This window comes from Dermacentor silvarum, chromosome 9, assembly GCF_013339745.2.
Source record: "Dermacentor silvarum isolate Dsil-2018 chromosome 9, BIME_Dsil_1.4, whole genome shotgun sequence".
In the NCBI taxonomy this organism is placed as follows: Eukaryota; Metazoa; Arthropoda; class Arachnida; order Ixodida; family Ixodidae; genus Dermacentor; species Dermacentor silvarum.
Window position 1 is genome coordinate 87408561 of NC_051162.1, and position 15619 is coordinate 87424179.

The following is a 15619-nucleotide window of genomic DNA, read 5'->3' on the forward strand; positions in this document are numbered from 1 at the left end:
GTCATTCGTCAATGTTGAATGTCGTATTGAGAATTCATTGGGAGTTTGTTGGGATATCATTGAGGGAAGTGTTGAGGGCTCTTGAATATTACCTACTGAAATTTTATTGAAACAATTGGACAAGTCAATATTGAGTAGTTGTTGAGTTAGTATTGAAAGAACATTGTGCTTAGACATATCATTGTGTAATTTCTGTTGGATTTTTGTTGGGTTTCCATTGATGCAGTCTTGAAATGCTGTTGTGATTGTTCTATTGACCATTTGTTGAGTGATTATTGACACAGCATTGAAAAGTACATTGTGCGACTGTTGAGATGGCATTGATATTTCGAAAATTGCCACTGAAAAATCATTGATATTTTGTTGGGCTTGTGGCATTTTAGTGCACTTAATTTAGAAATTGCTTTGCTATTTGCACTTGCATGCCCCGCTGCCTCTTCACACTAACTTTCCCTAATCCGAACGGAAGCAAAGGAGCGACTGACATATTTCATGTACCCTAATATGTGTTATAGCGTGCACATGACACCTTATTACAGTATATAAGGCACAACTGTATGAAACCTGAAGACATACGCTAGTGCCTACAGTGCTATTAAGTGTAAGGGAGCAGAACTATAGCACACATGCTGAAAAAATGTAACAAAAGCGTACACATGCCTAGTTAAACTCGCAACAATGTTTTCTGGAAGAAATACAACACCACCTGCACTTAAAGCATAAAAAAAGCTTCCTGTGCCTGTACAGCACAGCACAAAGCAGAGTCATGATAACTGAAAAGTAGAACTTAGTGGGTTTAAAACTATGATGATGATGGATGAAATTGATAAATTTTACAAAGTTATCACTCTTATTGGCTACCTAAGGGACTCCTTGAACTTGAACTACAAAGATGTACAGCAATGTTAAAAACAAACGGAAGATGGAAACCAATAGCCTTCTTACAGGAATAAACAATGCAAATAGCCTTATGTGTCACAATTTTACGAGCACTTTGGCCATTTGGTGTATGTACAGGCTTGACAAACAGCAGCTCAAACAGAGATGCGAACGCTGAATCAAGATAAGAATACACACGAATGCTCACTCAACTTGAAGTTTATTCCTGAATACATAGTTCTGTTCTTGACGAAACAATACTTTTCTGCCAATTACAGCCGAAAAAGATATATATTTTGTAAAAACAACAGTCAAGTGACTCAAAGGCAGACCTTAAGCATACCCTTGTAACTAACTTTGAACACATGAACTCTTGGCTTGCATGCATAAACACAAAAATGAAGACTACTGGATACCTTACAGTGAAAAGCTTCACACACCCAGTAAACACTCACAGAAAGGTTTATGGCTGCATGTGAGTAGGCAAAATAACAAGTAAACTGGAAACAAATGACTTCATGTATATATATACAAAACACCTGAATCGTGTTTTTCAGAGGTAAACTTCTAGAACATTTATGCTCTAAAAGCAGCTTACCTCCCCGTCATAAGTCAAGAACTGCACAGTATTTTAATACAGTAGAGGCTTGGGCTAGTCGGTACATACTCGAGGGAAACAGCGAAAAAAAAACACAAGACAAGAAGGGACAAGAAGCGCTGGTGTGTGTCTCCCTTGTCTTCTTGTCGTGTTTTTTCGCGCTGTTTCCCTCTCGAGTGTGCACAGTATTTAATTTCTTGTGTTACTTTCGAGTATGGAAGAGTTTACTGGTGGCATTTTCTAATTTAGTGAGCTCATCAGTGAATTTTTTTCTGCACTTGAACAAAGCTAATGAAAGCATTTCTTTGGGCCTTTTTCACCCTACACAGCAACTAACTGGTACCCCGGTCAATGAAAAGCAAATGCAAGGCTAATACTTTCAATAATATAATAAAGTGACATAAAATACACAGACAACTGGAGTGACACACGACTAACGCAATTCCCAACAGTGAAATAAATGGTCACCTGCATCATCAAAGAGCCCAGAATGACTCATTATAAAGCATGAGAAAAGGTTTCAATAACTGTACAGCCAGATTGGAGAGTTAGTGAAAAACGCAAATAAATGCAAATACAAAACACCATTTACCACACTTGCGCACATAAATATATATAATTCCACCAGAATTTCGCTGCATAAAATATATAAAAGTTGCGACAAAGCAGTAACTGAAATACGGAAGGAGCTGCACTACCCATGTTGAAAAAAAAATATCGAAAGTGGCATACATGCATATTTAATCTGACAGAAAACATCTTTCCAAGCTATATATTACAAAAACTGTACTACAACGTTAAGAACAAACAAGATGAGAAGCTATAAATTCTTGTAGAAATGAATAGTGCAAATAACTTCATGTATCTCAATTTTCCGGATACTTTGGTAATTTGGTGTGTGTACATACTTTACAAACAGCTCAAACAAAGATGAGAACGGTGAAATGAGGTAGGAACACACACTAATGCTGACTCAACTAGAAGTTTGTTTGCGATGACAAAAATATTAAGCATACTGGCCAACTTGACAAAGAAATAGCCATGCATGCATGGCAGCCAGCCCAGTGCGACAAAAAAAGGAACGAAAGACGTGTTTTGTAGTATAAATATGCAGGTAAAAAAAAGAAGTGAAAAATGTCCTATGAATAAAACCACTAAACAAGGAGAGCTCTTTTAAAAATCCCAACTCTTTCCCATTAAGAGCAACAGATAGCTTATGCATTTGTCTTCTTTGCAATCAATAAATAAGGCTTCCATAATTTCTCGTGTGTTCTGATCTTTGTGATGAAATATTTGTTCGTTCTACCCCTTACAGCAGAAAACACAATTTTGTTTTATCACAAAGGGCACGCATACATGGTTTCTCATCTTTCTCAAGTTCCAATGTGTTTACAACCTGTCTTCAAGAATAAACTTCTAGTTGAGTCGGCGCTTGTATGTGTTCCAACTTATTTCATTATCCTCGTCTGTGCTGCTGTTTCAAGTACGCAAGTACCACTTGGTTAGGCTGATAAACATTCTCAGAAAAAAAAGGAACTACCTCCACTCAAAAGGTAACCAATTCTTTACAACTAAAAGGCAAAACAAATCGAAAGTAAGCCTTCACAGCGTCCATGAAAGTAAGTCTTCACAGCGTCACAGCGTACACCACCTGGGCAGCATCAAAAATAGTTAAAAATCCCACTTGACGCAGAATGGCAACAGAGATGCGAGCTTCCTGGTGAATCGGCCGCAGATCAATGGATGTCTCTTGCGAGAAACGACGCCAAGCTGTTCTTGACGAACGACACGTTAGCACCTGGGCATTTGGTGCATGTGTAACCTGTGGAGAAGGGAATGTAGACAGAATTAGATAATGCAAATTAAAAATCTGTCACACAATATACATAACCACGCACTAAATATTAGTACACACTACACTGGCAATTAAAAATTTGCATCTCTTTCAAGAGGGCCGTCGCGAAAATGAAGAAATGGGTTGTTACAGTAAATGTTCCCAAAGATACGCACAGCGATGTTTGTTTCACACCGGTGAAATATATTCCCGGCTCTCTCACAACACGAAAGACCATGCTATAGTACACAGTCGATACCAAGCAGCAGTCCGAATCTTTGGGAGCAGCAGGGCAGACCTAAAAATTCGCCGAGAGCGATGCGCGCGCGAGCTGTGCTAGTGAGAACCGGCACCGCTTCTTTGAAGCTTAGTATCCCCTGCTGCGTGGCTAAGAACATTCCGCGCAATTTGTGTGCAGCGCGTTGCGTACGCGTCCTGTGCGCATTGCACGCTTGCGTCTGTGCAGTGAGCTGTCTTCATGAACGTGCCATTTCTCGCTGCGCAAACGGTGCTCGAGTGCGGCGCTTAGCTTGAGGCACCGATGAGCCGTCTGGCGTTCCTTTCGTTTCTGCAAGCAACGCACATTCGAGTCGGCCCAGCTCAAAGAGGTACCAGAGAACAGCGACGCGCTTGCGTTATCGCCTATTAAAAGCGTGCAGTACGCCTTAAACAGCAACACGTCAAGTTTGAAAAATATGCTTACTGCGGTTGGGGTGGCGATGTGTGATAAGGCAAGCCCGTCGGCGGCTTTGCCGACGTCGCCATCACGCCTCTGTTCATTTACGATGTGTATCCGTGTAATCATCGCGCCGATGCTGGACTTATCGGTAGGCTGTTCTCCGCACATACCGAAAAGGCGAAATATATTTTGCAGCGCACCGCGACATTAGCCACAACGCAAATAGAGGCGCAGTTAACGACTACGCGAGAAAATGTGCACACTAGCCTTAAGGTATACGATGAGCCACTACGGATTAAGAATATTTTTTTAATATCGCAGTGTCGCTCCAAAGGCGAAGCATCGATTGCGATAGCAAATTAGTAGACAATATTACGAACATTTCAATCGAAGCAGCGGCGGCAGCAAGCGCTAGCTTCGCGCGCTTGCGCTCCAGGGCATGCGGTTTGCCTGCAGAAAGTGAACGGTGTGCTTAACATCTCACGCTCGTCCAAGTGAAAATAAAAAAGAAACACGGATATGTGCTCAAGAAAACGAAATCACTTACCTGTGTGCAGAAGTTAGGCTGCGGCTTTGTTCGCCTTCCTTCCATCATGAATTCTGCCACGCAACTCATCAAAACTGCCAGGCTCGAACATCACCCGAAGACCAGTAGCTGCGTCAGCGAACGTCTTCAAAGGATAAACATCCCACTTATCATCATAGAGCAATTTCACTAAAACTTGCGTCATGATGTCCAAAAACAAAAGAAAAATGCTTCCAACAAAGCGCGCGCGGCACGAACCACCGCACAAGTTCAGACGAGTGACTGAGTCGAAAAGCGGTCACAGCCTCAGTATCGTATTAAGTGAATAAAATCGTTGGGCCGTGACTGCTGCGACCGGGTCGCAGCAAACAAAAGGTGCCCAAAACGTTTGCTGCCACCCATGATGTCGCGTCCGTTTATTTTCACGGCGGCTGTTTTTCGGGGCCGGTCGCTTTGTGAAGCGGTCCGTATTCCGTGCCTTCTTACAGAGTAAGTAATCCATTTTTCCACTCTATATGCATGCAATAAAAGGTTGGGGCTGTCAGCTGCTTGATGTGTTGCCGTTAGTTATCTTGCGCGCATATTTTGCCTCGTGGCCGCGTCAAATTGCAGCCGGCCCGTGGAATGTGCCGTGGCATCCCATATAAAGCTATAAAGCTGATCCTCCGTCAGGATCGTTAGTACGTGTACAGAACCATCCAGTAGTGTGGTTCAGTGAATGATGCGTGAAAAAACGAGGACGCAAGAAAATCCTGGCATGGTGAGCTGTTCCGCCAGATCGTGTTGAATCGCGTTTTTGCGCGAGATGGTCGAACAGCTTTGCTACTGCTTTTCTACAGCTTTGCTGCATTTCATTTAATCATCACCTGCATTCTTTTTAATAAGACAAATGGCATTACTGCGCGAAAGAGCGTCTCGGAAGTTTCCCAACAACAGCCAATGCCGCCGTGCCTGTTGCATGCACGCTTACCAGCTACACGCTGTCCTGATGCAGTTGGAACGATTATGACGCAGTATCAGCCTGCTACTGCGGGCTGCAGGATCACGATGACAATACAATTAAAATAACTAAAGAAATTAATGCAGTAAGTGTGGTGTTCAAACGTTGCCAAGCGTGATAAGCGGACCTGCCTCGTAAGATGCGTTGAATGAATCGGCTTTCTAAAGTCAGCTTCGCCGCAGTAGACGTGTTACGCGGTGAAGCTTACCCAAAAATTATTGCAGTGAAGCATACCAAAAGTGAAAAGGGGCCGCTATCACGGGACATGTATATGTTCCTTAACTATGTACGCGCGCACTCGCCTTCGCCCATCACATTACGCGCGCCCAGGAGCGTAATAAGTGTATTGGCAGGTGTACTCACATATATGAAAACTGCCAAGAAAAGCTGGTTAAGGCAAGCTCTCTTGTCGAAACGTTTGCACCAGCCTGTTCGACCACTGTTATATCACCGCAGTTTGTGTATTGCTGTGAAGCATACCGATAGTGGGTAGGGGTCACGCGAATCGGGAGTGTAGGGTTTCAGCCAGCGACGAACCCTACCAGTCTCAACGTTCTAGTCTCAACAAAGCACATTTTTGCGCCAGGATGACGTTTCGACAACTTTTGTTGGCTGTTGGTGATGACACAACTCTTTTACAGATAACATTCTCTAAGCCTTTTGAAATGACAGGGAGCACTGACACCGGCCGATAATTTGACATGTCATTTCTGTCCCCTGATTTAAACAGTGCAGTCAGCTTCGCCTGTTGCATTTTTGTAGGGTAAACGCCAGTAGACAAGCAAACATTGAATACGTGGGTGAAAACAGGCACTTTGCTTTGTTGTGTACCTGTCATACTGCTATTAAATTTTCCTTTCCTTTTAAAGTGCTTACGTACATCACATCGCAAGGAGTCACTGTGTAATTAGTGGCCTTGTCATGTTAAAAAACCAGGCTCTACTCAAGAGAGGTTGGGGTTAAGTACCTGTGAAATTTTTTAGAGGGGTAGTTTTCTGAGAAGAAATCAGATGCCAGAAACAGACCTGTGGTATCCTGGGTTTGAGTATTTAACAGTGGAAAGGATACAAAATACATTATATTTCTTGTCTGAAACCAACAAGTAAGTGAAATATGTAATATATTAAATAGCGTCCATGGAGCAACTGCAAGCTGTGCACACCTAGACCCAAAACGCGCTTCTCTTGCTCCAGTCCATGCAGGCTGTCAGCTGCTTTGTTGAAGCCTCTAGTACATTCTCAGTGGTGCAGTAATTTTTGTCTGCATTTTGCTCAAGTGTGCCCTAGACATAATTGAGTGATTTGCAGTTGCAACTGGACTGCAGCCTCAGCTTGGGAGACCAGTGGTAGGGCACATTTTGTAAAACTAAGCTACACATAGCATTACCAGTTTGAGCAGAGACCTGTTTATATATGTGTCGTCTTTAGCATCTAGATTTTTTACCATGAATTCAGAAAAATCTCCAGCACATCGAGTCCCTAGATTTGAAATGCTGTATAAGTTGTCTTCTTGTTCATTGCGGTTGCGCTTAACTTCTGTCCAAATAGGAGAGCACTTCTGCATAGCACATCAAGGACCATTCTTATTAACATGCCTTCCTTTTATTTATCTTACCTACAATCAAGAGCACACGTATATAGCACATGAATGTGCTGTGCTTGAACTTGACTTACATTGCCATGTTTAGTAGCACAGTGCTCATAGTTGGTGTTGGTTCATTCAAGCTAAGCATTACTACAACCTTTAACTGTAGGTATTATGGTGTGAGAGCAGAGAAATGGATATGCAAAGACAGTTGGGCACGTTAAGACATCTTTTTGTGTGTGAAAAGGTGAAAGATACACAAAATGGGATAGAACACGTGCACTTTCATCTTTTCTCACAACAACAACAACAAAAAAAAAAGTCGGAGGAATAAGGTTCCTTCACTGTGCCATAGAAACTATATGTTTGCTCTCAAATGTAATTCTGATTCGTTGGATTTGTTCTTGTGCTGTTTTTCTTGAGTGTGCTTTACTTTTTACACGTCAACGTTTCAAACTCGTTTTTATTTTTGACAGACTGAACATCCCACGTCTTGGTTTGACTTCCTGGTACAGGATACTTGCAGTTGGCATGGAGTGGTGAAGCAGCATGGTGTACTTTTATTAAAAGCACAGATTTCACCAGTATAGAAGCAGTTCATCAAAAAAAAACATGTGTGCTGAAAATAAAGTGTTCCTACCCACATTCCTCAGTGTCTAATTATGCTTGTATCCCTGTGTTCTCTTCAGCAAAACCACTTATATGGGGAATTGATTGTGATAAGTGCTTGTGAGAGTTTTCAGGAAGAGCTTTGGACCCTTTTTACTGGTGCACAGGTAAAATGTGCACATGCTGTAAATTGAAACACCAGGTGGAGTAGCAAACACCAATGCTTGATGTGGCATTTGTCGGGCTTGTGTGTCGGCACATTTTCCATACAACAATATACTCTAGGACAGCATGCTAGCACTACAAAGCACCCATCTTTTATGTTAGGTATAAATTACTGCAAGCTCTTTAAAGATGGTCACAAGAGAAATGCTGGCTTTAATTCAAAACTAAAGGTGAAGGAAGCTGTGCAAATGTATTGAGAAATTATGCAATCTGTGCCGTTTACTCAGTTCAGGTAACGTCCAAACGTGCCATAAGGCCTTGATAGCTGAAACCTGAGTAACAACTGGTAATGCAATTAAAGAATCTTGCTACACCTCTAAAATGAGGCAGTGAAATGAAATTAGTGTCACAATTCCTTTTTGTTAGGACTTCGTTTGGGTTGAATATACTGATTGTAACAACACAAAGTGGAGGGGGTGATGCACATTAGAGAAATGCTAGTCTATTTTTATATTCCACCTTCTCTACATTCAAAGTGCAGTAAAGTTACCATGGAAAGCTACAGTGAAGCCATTGGTTGAGTCTGTATGGTGGCAATCACCAACCTAACTGCTTGGGTTTATAGTGCCTTACTTGTACATACCTATTTAAGCGTTGAGCTATTTGAACATTGATTAAGGTAACCAACATATGAACAAGTAGTTTACTGAGTAAATTACATGGGGAAGGGCAGAAAGATAGGACAGAGCACAGGGGGTGTATTCTGCAAGTGTCAACCAAATGGACATAACCATTTCAACTGCTGCTTAAGTTCTGATTGGCTGGGCTGGGGCACACGTGAGAGGGAGACAGGTGCCCCAGTCAATCAACGTTTCAGCAACAGATGAAATGGATGTGTCCACTAGATGAATACTTTCAGAACACCCCCCCCCCCCGCAGTTCTGTCTGTGACCAACATGCCTGGTATGGCACCCTTGCTTTCAATATCCGTCTTTATCAGCAAAAGTGGGAAAGAGCCACGTTTGTGCATGAAACGTTTTCCTGAGGTTGTCTGCCTTGAAGCCCATGGTGGTAATCACAGGAAACAGGGCGGATCCAGAGTAGCACCAAAGGAGAAGCCTTTATCAAGACAAATATGGAGGGGGGTTACTGCATGCTCAAATTTGTGAGCTCACAAGTTTGCCAAGGCCGCGTCGTGTCGGTAGTTGATGAAGACTACATGAGAGAGAGAGAGATAAATGAGATGCGAAAGGCAGGGAGGTTAACCGGAAGGTAACTATCCATTAACATGGTTAATGAATAACCACATAGGCTAAAATTATTTAGGTACTGTTTATGAGGACTACATATTTGCTGGAAATCTCTGAAAATAATTGTGCAAGCGCAGAATAACACCCTCCACTAGTGGTGACGTCCTTGAAGGAATGAATATGTATCAGTTGTACCTGTGTGGTGAATAAAGTTACATAAAAAAAAACTTGGCAATAGAAACTAAATTCAGAGTAGTACTCCAAATACATTGCCTCTTCTTTAGGACTAGATGAATGCAATTAATTATAATAATCAATTGAAAATCGAATGCCAACCACAAAAAAAAATGTTATAAATGTTTTAGCTCCTACCTGAGAGCCATGATTGTGAACAAAGCTCCAGTTGAACCATCTCTAATTTTTCATTTTCATGATTTGTGTTTAAACTACTTACCATGCCTCTTTCGACCAGACCAGACGAGCTTTCGTCAAACTCTTCACTACTTCAATGCAAATAATTAGAGGTTGGCAAATGTAAATTTTTTCTAATGGGAATAGTAAGTGTCGAATAGTCGAATACAGATGAATACATTTACAGCAGGCTTATTTATCTTGATATAATTAAGCACCGTGCTTGTACTGACTACAAAAAAAAAGAAAAATACTGCTAACTATCAGGGAAGATTAGGATTACTTTTAAACACAAGTTCACTAATTGTGATTTAAAAAACTGCACAAACACCTCTCAAAATCTTTAGAGCCTGGTGGCAAACAAGAGTTCTAAGAATAAATAGCTGCTGTATGACTAGCTGTAAAAAAGTACTAAATAAATGGTTGTGGCAGAAAAAAAAAACGGAAGACAAAAGCTGCAGAAGGACTATTTTGCTGTAAAGACATGTAAAAGGACAGGTTGCAAGAAAAAAATCACCGGTTATAAAAAATTTACATGCTCAGACTGTCAATAAAAATAAATGATAGGCTATAATCAAAAATCAGGAGTTGTCATGTAGCCTTCCATCATGAAATCAAAAACACAGTTTGCATTACCAATTCTGTTTCTGCATTGCTTCGAAAACTTTTGTTGTTTCACTTGTGATAATTTGGGATACTTTGTTAGCAGATGGTGAACAGTAACAACTTTAACAGTCGGTTACTGCGAAGTATTTGGCTAGTTTTATTTAATCAAAAATGCTGAATAGTTGATTATTTTAGAATACGAATAGTTAGCATGTAACGTTCGATTCATATCCAAAACTTCAAATATTCTTCCACCCCTACAAATAATACTTCCTTTACCAGTGTTCATGCCAAAGCCACCCCCTCCCCCTCCTTAATATGTACTCGGCATCCACCCCTACAATCCTGAGGCATACTGACATTATGCCGTGTGGCAACCCAAGCAAATAAAAAAAATCCTGAGGCATGATTAGATTTGCATTGTGTGGTAAGTACCAGTCTGCAATAGTTTGGATCTGTCGGCTGTGCTGAGTAATTGTACATCACATACTTGTAACAGTCAAGTAGTGCTTCTCAAGAATCGTGTTCGAACTGCACACACTAAAACATAAGCTGGGATATTCAAAAGACAAGTACGTGTTTTGCTTGCCAATCAACGTTTAGTGTGCTCATTTATGTTAGGTGTGCTGTTAAACGAATATTGTAATTTGCTAATGCAAAGAAAAAACAAGCCAGTATCTCTTGCTTTATAAATATATGCACTGAACCAAGAAAGTAATTAACGAAGAAGAACATCAGAAATAAACACAAATATGTGTGCACTTACCGGCATAAAATAATTCTCAATGCAATATTTCATTGAGGCATGCAACTTGAATTAAAGCCAGCTCACAGGCTTTCCAAAGCATTCCCTAACTTGTATGTGTTGCTCAGCAACATTCAAGAAGCTTTCACCAGGTTGATTTTTCCTTTGAATAACTTAGACAATTCTGTCTCGTAATAGGTCATGTAGATGACTTCATTTTTTGAAGTCACATGTCAAGAAACCAGTGCTAGAAGAGAGTATAGCATTATGCACAGCTGCATATTTAAGGCACTTTCTAAAAACACACCGATTCATGATCATTCACTGTGTTAGTAACTATACTCCTACCGAAGCAGACTGAGAACACATCTGGGCTCAGTGGCGCACCCAGAATCTCTGCCAGGGGGTGGGGGGTTGAATTTTTAGGGGGGGGGGGGGAGAGCAAACACTTGCCTTGCTTTAGCTAAAGGAATCCAACAGCCAATAAAATGCCTAATAATTATAATTATAATTACACCAAGGATGATGACGATCTGTATTCCATCAGCATTTTACTCAATGTAAATTAAGTGTGGATGTAATTAAGTGTGAATAAAGACAAGACAATGATAGAGTGTTTTTGTTAATCAGGAAAATTCGACGACAAGCCACCGCCTGAATTGTAATGACAATGTGAACAGAGCACTAAAGGTACACGTTGGACTGGTGGGGCTGGACGCGTCGGGGGGGGGGGGGGGTAACTTGGCCACAGGGGGGCGTTACAACTACCGGACCCCCCCCCCCCCCCCCGTCGGTGCGCCACTGTGGGCATTGCATTCAATAGCTGATGTAAAATGCGAAAATTACTGCTTGTAGGTATGAATGAACCAAATGAGTCAGAAATATAGGTTCTCAAACTTCTAGTATTGAGTGTGGCAACATTTACGAAAAACACATTGCAACTGAAAGTTGCAAAGCATGCGCTGAAATAACTGAAATAGCTAGATTTAATAGACCAATAAACAGAAACTGCAAATTCCCAACATTTCTAAATACTTTTCCTCACACTACCCTCATAGAGGTGGCTTCCCTTAATTGCTCACACCTCTGCCTTACTTCTATAATTCCCTGCTCTCGCTGCTTTGCCCATGCTGACTGGCACCTTGCACAAAGGTTAGGGCAAAAGCAGCTTGTGTTGTGAGGCAAGCTGTCCACGTCTGGTAGCCACATGTCAGTTTATCATAGTAAATGAAAGGGAAGCCATGAGGGTAAGTCATAGAGAAGACGGATACCTAGGTTCAATGATAAACTAAAACGCCAAAATGGAACTATTAGGCAGTCCAGAGGATCAGCAAAACTGACATAGATTGGAAAAACTGGAAAGATGCATCATGGTGTATATTTATGTTATACAGGTCCCAGTCAAGTTGAAAGATTTTTACTTTCTAATAAACTTATAAGACAATACATGACCAGCAATACTGTATAGGGAACTGAAACAATTTTAATAAAGTCATCTAGAAGTCAGGACAGAGAAGGGACTGAAGTGAGGATGCTAAAGTGGATGAAGTGGAAGCAGAATGTGAAGATACGTCTTAAAAAATGACATCCAACACACGCATAAAGGTGGCAAAGATTGGACTCAATGTTCAAGAAGAAGTTGAATATGACAATTTATTAGAATACATACATGAGAGGGCAGCAGCAATACAGCCGAGATAACTGTCATGCAAGAGGAAAGGATGCTAGTCTAAACATTAACAGTTGATCAGAAAATGATTAAGCATGGGTGCAGGCTCATGTAGAATTCCGTATGGTATGCACGATGTGAGAGTTGAATCTCATAAAGAACCGTGGCCTTACACGCCTCAAATATAAATGATGTGGGCTAAGATGAGTGTATAATCAAGGATAGCATCAAGAGGGGGCCTCCTCCAAAAAAGAGAACAAGAGGGAGAGAGATTTTCGACGTAACAGATACAAGTCATACGTATCACAATTAACTCCAACATGTCTCGGGGAAGACACAAACTGAATCTGCCAATGGTGTAGGCAAAATGGTGTGTGTGTATATATATATATATATATATATATATATATATATACTATATATATATATACAGCACATACATACATACATACATACATACATACATACATACATACATACATACATACATACATACATATATTCCGGTGTGATAGGCGTAAAGTACTATATTTTTTTCATACTGTGTTACCCTTTGAACTTGGGCCATTGCTGTTTTAATATAGCAGTTGCCAACTGGCAGATAAAACGTAAATCTGCGCAACTAAGTCTACGACTGGAATATAATAATATAGCCATTTGCTGCTTGTAATTAATAACCACCTCTTTCTTTTTGCACGCAAATAGTACGCTGATATTCCCGAAAGAGCATCATACAGTAGCTTATTTGTGTTTGTTAAATAGGGCACAAAAATGCTTTACTCAAATCTGCATACTATATTTGTTTGTATGATTGATTAGTTGGTGAACTTGTCGATGAGGACTTTATATTTACTGTTGCAGCAAGATACTGGCAATGTTACATGACTGAAATGTTGCGATCTCACTCAGTATGTACATGGCCCCTTCATACATGACTGACGGCGCACTGTCAATAAATGTGTCGAAGTCAGATAATTTTATTCCATGGAGCTGGATAATCTCTTTAAAGGATGCAGAGAAGACAGGAATACCCTTTGTTGCATTGTTTAGGGAGTCCTTGTTTAATACGGAGTGATAAAATTTTGGCCTGATGTACAGTCAGTATAATGCCACATTTTTTCATAAAAGATTTACATTACTGGCCCAAACCACATGAACAAGTTAATTACTAGCTGCAGGCATAACAAGAATTAAGGAAAAACTGCTACTTCACCATAGCTGACACAACACAGCATTGAACATGTGCGGAAAAGTGCCTTTGTGTGGTCCCTTTAGTAAAGCTGTCATGTGTATAGCAGTACTCTGCAGCCTGATTGAATGAACTGCAGTAACACTGGGTAAACAGCATCAATTGACCCGAGCTCAGTTTCTGTATTTGTTTTTTTCTTGCCGCTATATTGGACAGAATTGACAAAAAGAATTTGCACCCACAAATGATGTGGGCACCATGACTCAAGGAGCTGTACAACAAGATATATATACACATTCAAATATTCAATAAATTAAATTTTCTGTTCTCTACAAGGGTGGCAATGTAGGCTTGTTGGTGATCATCGTCTGCGTTTCGTTTCTTCTCGTATCCTTGTTTTCACTGCGCTACACTACATGCCACTCGATACTCTAGCTGTCACATTCATGAGCACTGGAAACCTAGTATCAACTAACGTTTTGCCTGATTTACGATAATTAAAAAGCAAAATATGTGTATAGTAGGTCTAATTGAATTCTGGTGATTTTAGCATCATTGACGTATATAGCTTTTAAGAATGTTTAATTATTTCTCCATGAAGGCAGAGTGCATGCTCAACTGCTACAATTAGTGCGAATGTAGGCAAAAAAGACATACTTTTGGCTCTGGCATACATTTTATAGTATGTTGCATGATCTAATCAAGTTGTTTCGATTTAACGAAGTTCTTGATTTAATAAAATTATAAAACCTCAGATATATACCAATAAAATTCATTTACTAGCCTTACTGTACTTTATAACCAAAGTATCCAATCAAAGCAGCTACAGCCGCCGCGGTTGCGATAAGCAATGCTTATAAGCAATTGCTTATAAACATTGCTTATAAGCAATTTGCATTAAACAGCGCGCGCAGACGAATCGCGAACGTACGTGAGCTCTACATAAACACGCCATCGTCGTTATTCTGTTGCGATGATTGAGGCGAAAGCATCAAATAGCCCATTGAGCGGAAAAAGCCGGCATCTGTCGTCTCGGCGAAACGGCATCTAAATTGTCATTGGCTGGGGATGCCACGTCACAAACGCGCCTCGACGGGGTAGAGCGGGCCCAACGAAAGGGAACACCTGCTGCTCGGTAGGGCCTCAGGTATGCGGGAGAGGGAGGGCATCGCCTCAACGCCACCTCATCCTCCCTCTCACAAGTCCAGCGCGCGGTCCGTATCTCTCTCCTTCTCAAGCCCACTTGGCTTAGCTGCTGCGCGCGCCTGCCGGCCTTATGACCGCTGCTACTTCCTCGGTCTGTCGACATGCAGACGTTGGTGGCATATGCGTTGGCATCGCAAGCTTTTGCTGCTGCTTGCTGCTCGGGCAGCACATACCACTATGGTACATTACTCACAGTGCAAATTCGAAGGACTGCTCACCGACATTCAATTGGGCATGTCCTCGACGCGTTCATCGTTCACCGTCACCGATTACTGTCTTCACACTGTGGTTGGCATTGTGTTTCATTTCGAATTCATCGTAATATCACCCCTTTGACACGCCTTCACGCCTGTGTCGTAGATCACGCAGTCGTGTCACGCATGCAGCCGTCATCCCATGGTCATTATGCCTCAGTCCGTCGTGACTCAAGAATTGTGATCTCCATCGTCATCATACGATCCTTGTCACACTGGCATAATCATACTGTAGTCGGCATTCGACAGGTCAATCACCCTGATCAGCATTGCCTCTAAGGTTCTAGAACAGAATGCATGTGGTGACGTACCGCAGTAGTATCGTAGGAGAGACCTCGGGCAGAGCAATTGCTGGCCTTGATCACCAGGCCAAGCCTCCCTGCTGCTACGACCCACCACTACATCACTTATTTCA

At 41.3% G+C, this 15619-nt stretch overlaps 2 long non-coding RNA genes across 2 annotated transcripts in view; one reads left to right on the plus strand and one right to left on the minus strand.

The window, feature by feature from the left end:
* Positions 1–578: 578 nt before the first annotated feature.
* LOC125940366 (uncharacterized) overlaps positions 579–15619 on the minus strand; it is a 63592-nt gene continuing 48551 nt past the window's right edge. Inside the window, exon 3 of the long non-coding RNA XR_007463592.1 lies at positions 579–857. This is a non-coding gene — a long non-coding RNA (uncharacterized LOC125940366). The remainder of the gene's footprint in view (positions 858–15619) is intronic.
* On the plus strand, positions 5029–7745 carry LOC125940367 (uncharacterized). Its single transcript, XR_007463593.1, has 2 exons — positions 5029–5135; positions 5174–7745. It is a non-coding gene; the product is annotated as an uncharacterized LOC125940367 (long non-coding RNA).